This window comes from Lolium perenne, chromosome 4 (genome assembly GCF_019359855.2).
Source record: "Lolium perenne isolate Kyuss_39 chromosome 4, Kyuss_2.0, whole genome shotgun sequence".
NCBI lineage: Eukaryota > Viridiplantae > Streptophyta > Magnoliopsida > Poales > Poaceae > Lolium > Lolium perenne.
In genome coordinates this window covers 358644800-358656442 of record NC_067247.2, presented here as the reverse complement: position 1 = coordinate 358656442, position 11643 = coordinate 358644800, and the positions used below count along the sequence as shown (strand labels likewise).

General features: G+C 42.2%; 1 long non-coding RNA gene across 1 annotated transcript; it reads right to left on the bottom strand.

The window, feature by feature from the left end:
* Positions 1 to 2108: 2108 nt before the first annotated feature.
* LOC127296846 (uncharacterized) lies at positions 2109 to 6493 on the bottom strand. The gene is made up of 3 exons (XR_007848740.2): positions 6003 to 6493; positions 2698 to 4792; positions 2109 to 2410 (listed from the first exon to the last, which is right to left on the bottom strand). It is a non-coding gene; the product is annotated as an uncharacterized lncRNA (long non-coding RNA).
* Positions 6494 to 11643: the final 5150 nt, after the last annotated feature.

Sequence of the window (11643 nt, the reverse complement as noted above, 5' to 3'; positions counted from 1 at the left end):
GAGCAAGCCAAGATGGACTACAAGAATATGCAGGCACGTGCGGACATGGACCAAAAGTTGCAGCATAAGCGAGAGGAGATAGAATCCAAGGCCGTGCTATAGCAAGTCAACCAGGAAGCGAAGATCATGCAGGTCCATGCAAGGATAGATCGAAAGGTACATTTCTTCATTTCATATTTTGTTCATCATTTTGCCAACCAACATACCATGACCATTATATAACAATTTCAAGCTACGACTAACAATATACAATTTCAGATTCCTCCAACCGAACAATCAGACTCAAAATCATGCCCGGTAAGTATGTCGCACCGATGCACATCTAAAATTATGTATGTACATAAACATAATGTAATGGGATAACTGTTATTTGTAGGGACTTGTAATGGATTTTAGTATTTAAAAGGACATGGAACTTTCTGATGTCCCGAAAGGATACCTTGAAGGAAAACCTGGTTCCATGATAGTTAATGAACCTAGCAAAGTGGAATGGTATCTGATGGTGGAACATTTAGGTCCTCACGATTATAGAGGACTAGCAGATTTGTACTACATAGAGCCTGGATGCGTACCACCAAATGGAATGGTCATGATCGAAGGTCCAGAGCATGTAGAGCAAATGATGCAAGCTCTCAAAGGAAGGAAAAAATGTGATATGTACATTGTCAGAAATGGTCCACCCTCAATTGATAGTTATGGTTATGATGGCTATTATGGCATGGCTGAAGAAGAGGTAGCTTACGTTTGAGAACTTTTTACATATTTTACAAAGTTTTTTCTCTACATTCCTTCTATGTTGATCGTAATTATCATTCATGCTTTTGTACATGATTTATGGGGGGAGGCCAGTGAGGCGAGTGGGACACGGAGGAAGATGGGTCATCACCACAGACGGAGCAACCTGAACTGAACACTCATAAGAGGGCATTGAACTTTAGCAGCAACGACGAGAACACGAGCACATAGTCTCTACTCTTGTTTACAAAAACCGTAGTTCGGCCGCTCTCTATGGTTTCATGTTTAATCACTTTACCTTACGCAATAATCTCTACTCTTATTTATGTGATTACAGATGCTATTTGGGTATTATTTGTATTCTTATTTTGAACAAATGTGTGTGCTACTGGTTAATTTTTTATGAGCACTGCTAGTAAGTTTTCTTAACATCTATGTCTGCCATGTATTTTCCATTATCTTAATTGCAAGGTGTTTCTAATTTATTAGCATATTTCATCATAAATATAATTCAACCAAAAATTATCGAGTATTCTTACCTTCCAAGCCAGATGGTTGCTTCATGTTAAGAAGATGATGATGGCTAGCAATAGCATGCTGCTTGCTAGTTGGAAATCTGGTCTTGGCTACAGATTTTCCATTATTGTCTGCAGCACAAAGCAAGGAAATATACATATAAGTGTTGCTCTTAGAAGGTGGAAAGATTGTTTTTCTTCGGACTGGAACCAAATGTACTAGTAAATTAGAACAAGCACAAATACTTCATATAAAGTAAGTGGAAATCTGAGAATGCAGTTCTTGCCTATGTTTTTGTAGAAGCTGACAACATTGCTACCACTGGTACAATCAATGTTAACATCGGTCCATATTTCAAATTATTAATAGGCCAGAAATTTCAACAATCTTTTATACACAAAATAGAGCCACCTAGCAGGTTTATCCTTTCAACCATGAAATACATACTTATCCTCAGTTGTCGTATGTTTCTCCGTCAAACACTGACAAATATCCACCAGCAGCAAGCGACAACCCAAAATACATGGGAATTAAGAAGTTAGGGAACACAAATACATACTACAATGAATGGTGTTACGTGAAAATAGATTCATTGTAATGTTGCATGCATGTGTAAACTGAAACTATGGCATGACACTGATCCCGGGGCAGCCCTCCAGCAAGCAAGCCGTGCAGATCAAATGGTCATGCATGGAAATGGAATTGGTATCAGCATAGTTTGTACCATCCTATTGTAAACCAAGAGCAGACACACTACTTTAAACTTTAGACCAGACGCACTGCTATAAACTTTAGACTAAATTTAGTTGAGGCAGCATTTCACTTTATCATGAAAAATGAGTACATTGTCGCCTACATTTTTTTGGAGTAGGCAAAGTTACATGTTTTTCATGCAAACTTTTCTAGTACATACTAGCAATACATTTGTAACTAAGACAAAGGTTAACAGTAGAACAAGAAGGTATACATATACTGCAGAAGAATTATCTTTTTGTTCACCTCAGCACAATGTAGTACAAAAATTTCTAGAAAAGTTATGCAAATAATTTGTGGAAAATGAGGTCCTAGACAAAGTGAGGCAATAACTAAGCATGCCCCTATCCAAGAAGCATATGTAGACTCCGATAACAGCCTCCCTTATTGGAAAGATCACCAATTCCTGCACATGAACAACAATGGTCATGGCTTGACTCACATTTGAAAGTACCAAAGGTGAAGTAAGAAGCTGGTTCACGCAAATTTGTGTCTGCACTTTTTTTCATAACTTAACAAAATATGTGTTGTAATTAGCCAAGATTATTAAAAAAACTACCTAAGAGAAAGCACAAAGTGTAAAGAGCTAACAAGGTTGATTGTTGTCCTGCACAAGAAACAATTTTTTTTATTCCCCTCAATATATTCACAAGTTAACCACATGCAAAAATCAACTTTTGTTTGATTTACTACCTCTATCCACTTGGCACATTTACGCCGATTGTGACCCTCCAACCCGCAATAGCCGCATTTTGAGTTTGTTCTCTTCCGCTTCTTCTTCAGCCTTTTCTTCGGTGCACCTCGGCCTTGCACATGCACATGATCTAGAACCTTCTCCAAAATCAAGTTGTGCCGTTTGAGGCAGAACCGGCCCATACCTCATGCATTCCTTGTGACCACTGGATGATTTCTTCCAATCATCTTGTACATTTAGAACCAACTTTAGATGCCCATACGCTGAGCTGCCGAGAAACATTTCTCGTGACTCAAGTTCTGTAGTTCACGATACCTCCTCAGGCTTGCCGAATAATTGTACATGCAGCTCTTTCTTGTCCTAGGACATGTGGCCTTTGCACTCATCGTCCACCTGGTAGGAACACAACAACTGGGAAGTCGTTTTACTTCTAATAATCCCAATATGTAAAATATGTGGGAACATGGCGTGCCTAAGAATTCCAACTTGCGGCAAGAACAAGAAATCCTCTCCGAAGAACCTTCCTTTTTCTCATACTCCACTTGGAACTTCTCTCCTATATGCTTCTTAGCCACAACAAATGTGGTCAAATTGTCTGTATCTAGTATCTAGCCACTGAGGGTACAATTCCTGACAGCATATGTGCAATATCTGACCAGCACAAACATTGCAGGTGTGAAAACTTGTGCAGCATGTTTCTCAAGACTAGAAGCATCCACCTCTGTAAATGGAACAGACTGCAAGGCAACAATGTCTAGCACCGCCTCATTTAGGCATCGTGTCGAAAGGCAATATCATAGTGCTCTACCATTTTAAACAATGTCATGCTACCATCAAGATGCGTATGCATAACAGAGTTTAGGCTCTCACTCCTTTGATTACTGCTCAATACTAGGAAACATCGTCCCACCAGATATGGAGCACACCACAACTTCCTCATCTTATACATCTACTGCAACCACGACTCCTCACTTGTTACTTTATTCCTTTCTAAGAAATCTACCCATTTGCTCTCATGCTCTTGTATGGAAGAACGATAATATATGAAAGATCTGAATTCTTCCTTCACCGCGTCATCACTCAGATGACGTACAATGTTCTCTTGAATGTGCCATACACACAGTTTATGAACCGTGTCAGACCAGACCACTTTGATTGCCCTCTGCATTGCCAGGTCCCCATCAGTGATCACGGATATCGGGTGCTTATTGGCCATTGCTTTAGAAAAGTTCTGGAGCATCCACTCGTATGCCTCGCTTGTTTCGTGAGAGATAATACCACATCCAAAAATAACAGTGCTGCGGTGGTGATTCAGCCCAACAAAAGGCACAAATGGCAGTTTCTACTTATTAGTCTTGTACGTGATATCAAAAACAACAACATCGACAAAATCCTCGTAGTCACGTCGGGATTGACTATGAGCACAGAACAATCTCTTCAAATGACCCTCTCGGTCAACCAAGTACTTGAAGAAAAAATATGGATCTCTCTCCTGTCGTGCCATCATGTGATTAATCACCGTTTTGGCATCACCGGCAGCAACTATTTCCTGCTTATATTGATTGCAGAAATTATAGATGTCCCTTGTGGTGTGTCCAACTTCATCATATCCATCGTACTGTATCGTCAAGATATCCATGATTTTGTGTTTGCGGATCCCAGATATTTCCATCTCTACAATGTCCTCTTTCTGCTCGTCGCTGATTCTTCTATGAGAACGCAGCAGACAAGCAAGATGTGGTGGGGACAGAGGATGGGTGTGTTCATTGATGAAATCCTTCACAAAGCACCGACATGTTTCCTTGAGTTTTGCAATGACCAATTTGGCTCAACACCCAACACGAGTGAGATGTCGTGGCCTCCTCTTCCTATCTTCTCTCTTCATGTGCTTCTCTTATCGTGAACCTTGATGACTACAGACAAGTTTCCTCAGAATTATCTCCTGGTTGGCTTCATCCCACTCAACATAGCTTTTGCGCACACTAAAACCTTTCTCAAGAGCATAGCTGTTATAGAACTCAACGGCATCATCGTCACTAGCAAAACTCTTGCTGACGATGTCATAGTACTCACTCGTAGACTCATCGCCCATGTCTTCATGTGTATCACATACAAATTAGCAATTACTAGTTTTATCATGTCAAATAAACAATCAGAAAACTATTTGTGTTAACTGAAAATAGAAATAAAAAGTAAACACAAATCAAGCTAAATATTTTTTCCTATCTTTGAAGTTCAGAAAGCATGTAGATTAAGGGTTGTACATTGCTATTCATGTAATAACAAGATTGACAAGGCCAACATGTCATATTTTCCTAAGCAAATGCACATAAACATGACATAGCAAAATAAGGAAGTCCTTGCAGGTTGCCTACTCGATGGATCACTTCATAGATGTAGGCTTCCCAGAGGCTTCCCCTCCTAGACTTGCCCTAAGGAATACACACGGGATTATGTATGGAAGCAGAACTCCAGTAAGAACTTAGACCAATCCAAAATGGTGTTTTGGAGGGGCTCTGAGGAGGCAAACAAACAAAAATCTATAGTTCTAGACTAGATAGAGGGTCCACTTATTTCCAAGGATGATTTGAAAAGCCTACCACCCTTATCTGAACATAAATTCAATCAAGTTGTGATGGTCACACTTTAAATAATGAAACGACATGGATTGGAGAACTCAGATCAGGCATTATGGCAAATACGTGGCAAATAAGGCAAACACATTGCATCGCAAACACTGCTAGTTAACAAGGTTCTGCCAGTTTGTTGCTATATCTTGAGATTGCTTTTATTCTTACCCGAAAACATGCTTGTGCAGAATTACATTGTCTATGAAAGGGCGCTGATAAATGGTATGGTAAGCATCCACAGAAGAACGAATCCTGGTGTGATGATTTACATGCTACCAAAGGCCCATGGATGGTCTAAAGCGATGAGCTATCATGGTTGGGGAACAAAGTATGATTACTTTTGGTGTTGTTATGGGACAGATAACACGAAAAACTACCCGAGTACTGTCAACTATGTTGCACTGCTGCCGTCATGTTTAAATCAAGCAATTGTGTCGCTTCCCTTTTGTGCCTCTTGTTCTTGTCAAAGTTGTAACTCTGACTTACAAAGTTCTTGTGAAATTTCTATTTTTGCACTTTCAGGGATAGAATCATTTTCAAAACTAGCTATTTCATTTACTTTCAGGAGAACGGAGGCACTCAGTATCATTCAGTACATACCAAGCACTTTCAACTGGAAAACAATTGGGGTTACTATTACTCAAGAACCGAACAGATATGGGTGGAATGTGTACCTTAGATGTGATTGAAGTGCTCTTCACTGTCAGGTGGAGACCACCGGCGCGAAGGTGGTGGTGGGTGCAGGGGCAACGCCGACGCGGGGTTTTACCTGCCGAAGTTAGCGTTCACGAGGCCTACGAATCCGCATCCGTCGCATGCCGGTGGTCAGCGCGCGACACATGTATCCGGCCGTGGGCGCCGGTGCTGCAGGGGTTCCGGGGAAGGAGTGCCGCACCGGAAGGTGTTCGGCGTGGCAGGGAAATGGCTAAAGGTGCTCCGAATACACCTCCGTCGCAGGCCACTGGTCCACGCGTGGCAGAGGTGTCCGGCCGTGGGTGCCGTCGCTGCAGGGGCTCCGCGGATGGGTTGCCGCAGTGGAAGGTGTTCGGCAGCGGCAGGGGAACGGCTGCAGGTGCTCCGCGGCCGCAGTGATCGGCGGCGGCAGGGATCGCCCAGGAAGCATAGGAGGGGTCGAGAGGATCAGGGAAATGGCAGATGGAGCTACAGGTCGATCTGGGGCAGTTGCCATACGAAGTTACCACAATACCCTTAGAACATTAAATTAAAATACAAAATTAAATGGCTACTGGTAGTACCTCCCAATCACCATAACACAGCTCGTAAATTAAATTTAACGGAACCTCCACACGCACTTCAATCTCTTCTGCATGACTGCTTGTACTTGTTGAATAGGTCTCTTTGACATCTTGTCCTTGGTAGCACGCTAGAGCGTAACTGAATATTAGTATTCAAGTCAATGCAAAAGCATGTCTGAATTTCTCAGACAACAGGAACAGCCTAGTTCAACAGATTGCCATGAGTATTTCAATTTAAAACTACGTTCTTTAATCAAAGAATGAAAGCGGTCAAGTTCTTTCAGCTTGAACTAAACTATACCAATGCTAGGTACAAACTATGCATGCAGAGACCTAAAACTTCATTTATTATTATTACAGGTTAGAATTTAATTTTGTATAGTAGCACTGGACATGATATTCACGATAGCAATATGGGATGTCAAACTCTATCAAACAACCGTTACATTAGTCATATAAGAATAAATGGTCCGAACCGGTAGCAGATCCAAGATTTTCATCAAGCCTGGACACACTCTAATCCCGATTAATTTTTTATCAAAATTTTCATCAAATATTTTATCAGAATAAGCTGTGCCGCTAGCTGGAAGCTAGGACACGTGCCCGAGCTTAGAGACGGTTAGGTCCACCGGTGGTCCAAACAGTGTGACTTAGCAATAGAGCCAAAATTTTGTCTCAACTCTGTTAGAGAAGCATACTTATGTGTTCAAATCAGTATGTTTTACTGTAATTACGCTAGATGAGTTCGACTAAAACTGATATATCATTTGTTTATTCAGTTTAACCCACTGTTATCTGCAATGACAATTTACAAAGCTGCAACGATTGTAGGCAACTTGTATTTGATGTGTCTACGGCTCGCATGTGTTGACCAACCCGTTTCTGTTGAAGTCCAACTAAGAAAGGTCAAGCGCATGCATGTAAGACCGACAGAATTAGCTCTTCGTCTATATCGATGGATTCATTCATCATGTATCTCTGAACCAACATGTATCGAACGCTTTTTTTTTCTTCATAAGTATTCATTTCAAGTTATCATGAATAAAAATATCCAAAACTTGTATACACTTGGTCCTACGTAAAAGACATGCTTTACTGCAAAAATCCTGCACGTACTAAAACTAACTAAATTCGAACAGCTTTCAGAGCAGAGATCATCTTTTCACGGAAGCCCGGTAATTACAGTTAAAGAATGAAGGAACCAATGAACAGCGAATTAGATCTTGATCTACGCATGTGCAACATGTACATGTATGCCAACTTGCTAACTAATCAAGCTCTGCCGGCCGGCGTCTAGTTGCCGTGACATGGCCCGCCGGGAGGGTGGCTGGCGTTGCCGGTGCAGCCGTTGGGTGGGCCTGGTGCGGGGCCGCCCTTTTGCAGGACCTGCATGATGAGCGCACCGGCGCCGGCGCCGCCCTGGAGCCACCCGCCGTCCCCCTCCAGCAGCCTCGCCGCGAGCACCATGTTGCAGCATTGCATAAGCAGCACGGCCACCACGACCGCCCTCACCATCGTCGGCGGTGACACCATCTGTGTATCGGTAATCTCGATCGAGTGTGTACGTTCGTAAGTTCGGATTGTTTGAGTGAGTGTTGCAGACAGGCTGAGCTTACTACGTCGGATATATTGATGGAAATATGGAATGGTGGATGAATGCTCTAGTTTGAAGTTGTTGTTGGAGGGAGAGACAGGAAGGTTGGGTTCCTTTTATAGGTTCAAAGAAAAAGTACGTATGCACACAAAACAAATGATGGACTTGGTCCGTTCTTCAGCTTGTACTTTTACGCTCTTGTCTGGTCCAGCCAGCTTAAACGGGACGCGAGCCATAAGCTACGCGGTACGTGCCCGTCTCGGTCCATTTCCTAATTAAGATTGAGCAGAACGGTATGAAGAATTCATCGCTGAGGGCGACGCTGGGGGCGACGTCGCATTCGGTGATCCATCACCAATCAGAGGTAGGTTCTGGTGCCTCATGGACGGCGAGGTAGAGGACGGCTCCCAGGCGCGGCCTGTGAGCTCACCGGAGGATTACCACCGGTCATCGTCGGAGACTCTACTCCCTCCTACAACTAGGTACGTTAAGAGGTGTCGTAATCGGGCGCGTCAACCAGCGATGCTGCTGGCCTCTCCCTTCGAGGTTTCTTTCTTAGATTCGTCTGAGGATTGTAGATCCTTGCCGCGGCTCACATCGCCGCCGCACAAAGATTTGAAATACCCTGTCCTAGAACACCGTCTCAATGATTTTAATGCTAAGGAATGGACTAAGGTGGTTAGGAAGAACAATGGTATGCGAGGTTGCCGTTCACATCGACCGATCAATGATGTTTTACTCCACGCGGTAATTGTGGATCTCATGCATTCCAAGTTTGTGGGCTGTCTCGGCAACATGCCGGAGGGCCGGTACATGGTCTTTTTTTGGCAAGATTTGAGCATGTCGAGAGGTCTCAGGGTATTAGACGTGTCTCAATTTATTGAGAGTTACCTGCACCAGTCGGTCCATCTCAACATGTCTCGCTCCCTTGCCACGTCGAGGCGACTAGGGTTTAAACATCCATGGCAGGGAAGGCTCCTGCTCCTGCTCGTGCTGGGGGTGGGGGCAGTCTAATCCTCCTATACATCAACCAATCCATCCTAGAACCACGCCTGCTCGAGCTGCTGAAGAGGGTAGACTCGCTGCGGATGCTTCGGAGGAATTAGATAGCCCGGGCCAATAGAAGACACGATACAACCTATGATAAATTAGATAGGATTTTGGCTAGCATTGAGTGGGAGCAAAAAAATCGCTAGTATCGGTTAGGACTCTCACAAGTGCTCATACTCCACTTCTAATTGATTTGGGAGAACATGCTTTTTTGGGAAACAAATTTCATTTCTCTTTTGAGTTAGCTTGGCTACAACAATATCCTTTTTTTCCTGATATAGTTTCTAGGGAGTGGAATAAGACAACTTTGGGAGACTACCATCCAAGTATGACAAAATAAAATTAGACATTTACGCCAATACCTACAGGGCTGGGCGAAGAATTTGAGTGGCATTTAAAAAAATTGAGAAGGAACATTTTCTTAGTGTTATTGACACACTTGATCTTAAGGTTGAACCAACCCTCTTGATCGGGTTATGAGGGTTCAACTGTCGGACCAGCTAGATGTTTTTCGGTGGTCTCTTACTACCTCGGGTGTTTTTACTGTAAAATCTATGTACTTAGATTTTCTTGATTACCACACTATATATCTTAAAAAATACATTTAAAAAATTAAGGCACGACTTAAAATCAGAATTTTTATATGGTGCTTACATAAGGAATTGATTTTAATGAAGGACAATCTCCTTAAACATCTATTTTTCTCTTATCTTTTTGCAAGAATTTTATGGAGGTTTTTTATGTGACTTCTAATATCGCTCTGCCCTCCAATGTTACAAATTTATTTGGCAATTGGTTAAACAATGTTACCAAAAAAGAGGAAGGTCTTGCTAGAATTGTTGTATGTGCTCTTTTGTGGGCTATATGGATTGTATGTAATGATTTCATCTTTAGCAAGAGAAGTTACCCATCCTTTCTGCAGGTTATTCTTTTGCTTATCCATTAGATCCATATGCGATCTTATCTTTAGCTAGTGAGGTGCGCCCGGACATGGATACGAGGTGCAACCGTTTGGCGACAGTCGCATAGGGCTTTCCTTTCTCTCCTAAGATCCCATCCCAACGAACAAACGAGATTTTGATGGGGATTCTGCTTGAACGTTAACTAGACATGCGTTCTGTATTAGCTTACTGGAAAACTAACTAAGGGGAAGCTCCAAGAAATTAAGTAAGCTACATGACTAAACAATCTAACCTCAACTATGGTCAAAAGTGGTTATGTAATCATGAGAACAACAATGAGCTTATTGGCTAGCACCATGGGTGGTGAACTAGGCATTCTGGGTTCAATGGTCAACTCTCTCTTCAGTGAAATGTGTTAATTACAAGTAGGAGGATATGTAAAAGTAACACTATATATCCAATCTGAATTTAACCAAATGCTATTTTCGCATAAATTGGGTTAAAATGAATCGAAGTCTCCTATACAATTTGGTTACAGGACCTACGTCAGGGAGTTCCTTATTACAAAGTCATCTATTAACTAAAAATAACCAAAAAAAATTACAACTTCCAATGCACCAATTTTGCACGGAAAGCCCTTAAACACTTGAAGAAATAATGAATCAATTAACACGGTCTCAATCTACGCATGTGCAGCTAGCATCATGTACATGTATGCTAAAATTAACTAGTCGAGCTCTGCCGGCGGGCTAGGCGTGGTGGCATGGTCCGCCGGGAGTTTGGTTAGAATTATTGCCGTGCAGCCGTTGGTTGTGCCCGGTGCGGAGCCGCTGCTTGATTTCAGGACCTGCATGATGAACGCCCAGCGCCGCCCTGCAGCCACCTGCCGTCCCCCTCGAGGAGCCTAGCCGCGAGGACCACGTTGCAGCATTACACCAGCAGCACTGCCACCACCACCGCCCTCGCCATCGTCGCTGAAGATGAGGTTGAACTCAGAAATTCCATAGCTTAAAATAGCTGGCTATCTTATTTAGCCGCAATTTTTTTAGAGGCTATAAAAGGCTATAGCTGGGTTATAGCGGGCTATTCTATTTAGCTTTATTTCAAAATTTTGAAATATTTTTGTCATATCTTACCAAAATAAGAGGAAAACTATGACTCAAATACGATTCGTGATATAACTTATTTAACTATTCAAGTATTCAGATATTCAACTCATTTTATCTAATTATACTGAATGCAAATTTGAAAAACAAGAATAAAAAATAAAAGAGAAGATAAATTCAAAATACATGAGGTTTAGCGGCTAAATTAGAGGCTAAACAGGGGGCTAAATTAGGCTATAGCCGGCTATTAGCGATTTTTTCTCATTTAGCCTATAAAGAAAATAGCCGCAGCGGCAAGTCTCCTAAAAGGCTATAGCCGGGCTATAGTTTTTCTCATTTAGCCTATAAAGAAAATAGCCGCAGCGGCAAGTCTCCTAAAAGGCTATAGCCGGGCTATAGCTAGGCTA